Raw genomic sequence first — 767 nt, forward strand, 5'->3', positions numbered from 1 at the left:
GGTCGCCGGCCAGCCTCAGAGTCTCTTGGGTTCAGCCGGGCCCTCCACCCCGCCGCCTTGAGTGCTGGAAGGAGCGTGTTGGGGGAGGTTCCTCAGCTGCTATGCTGGTTAAAGAGGGATGCAAAATTGTGTTACCTGCCCTACGCTGTTGCCTGTAACATGCTGCAAATATGAAGGGAATTGTTACCCTACCTGTGGCACTGTCACCTTGGAATCTAGGACACAGTCTTGATAACCTGCAGACAAAAGGTTGTGTCTAGGATCGCCTCCCTCTGCGCTGGGTATCCTCTTCCTCTTTTCCTGGGCTTGAGGGGACTTACTCTTCCAGGGGCTTTCAAAGCCTAGAATTTATTTCCCTCTGATCTAAGTTCTGCTGGCTCGTTCGGCCCTGCGCCAGCCTTGGGCTGAGACTCCTGTAAGCCGAATAGTGCCATCTACCATATGTGGTTATCAAATGGAATCACTTCTTCATTATAAAGAATTCTGAGAACCTGCTTGTACACCCCAGCCTGAAAATATCGATTCCATATGCGAAAGGTCACTACAGATTAACTGCGCCAGGCAAAGGTTAGTCCTTCACCAACTTAAATGGCTCATTTGACATTAGTCCGCTTCTCTCAATATGCCAAAGGCATTTCATTCACAAATCTTTTCTTAGTATTTGCTGTGAGCCAGCCATTTTACTCTTTCCTTCAGTCAACACGTTTAATACGGGCTAGGATGTGCTGAACATAGGGATGCCATGGTGGACAAATCATTCACTGCCT

At 48.6% G+C, this 767-nt stretch overlaps 1 long non-coding RNA gene across 1 annotated transcript in view; it reads right to left on the minus strand.

Moving 5' to 3' along the window:
* The window catches only part of LOC105554371, a 56,088-nt gene extending 55,716 nt beyond the window's left edge, over positions 1-372 (minus strand). The window contains exon 1 of the long non-coding RNA XR_001008314.1: positions 193-372. This is a non-coding gene — a long non-coding RNA (uncharacterized LOC105554371). The remainder of the gene's footprint in view (positions 1-192) is intronic.
* Between the last annotated feature and the right edge of the window lie 395 nt (positions 373-767).

Source organism: Mandrillus leucophaeus, unplaced genomic scaffold, assembly GCF_000951045.1.
Source record: "Mandrillus leucophaeus isolate KB7577 unplaced genomic scaffold, Mleu.le_1.0 Scaffold64, whole genome shotgun sequence".
Classification (NCBI taxonomy): Eukaryota; Metazoa; Chordata; class Mammalia; order Primates; family Cercopithecidae; genus Mandrillus; species Mandrillus leucophaeus.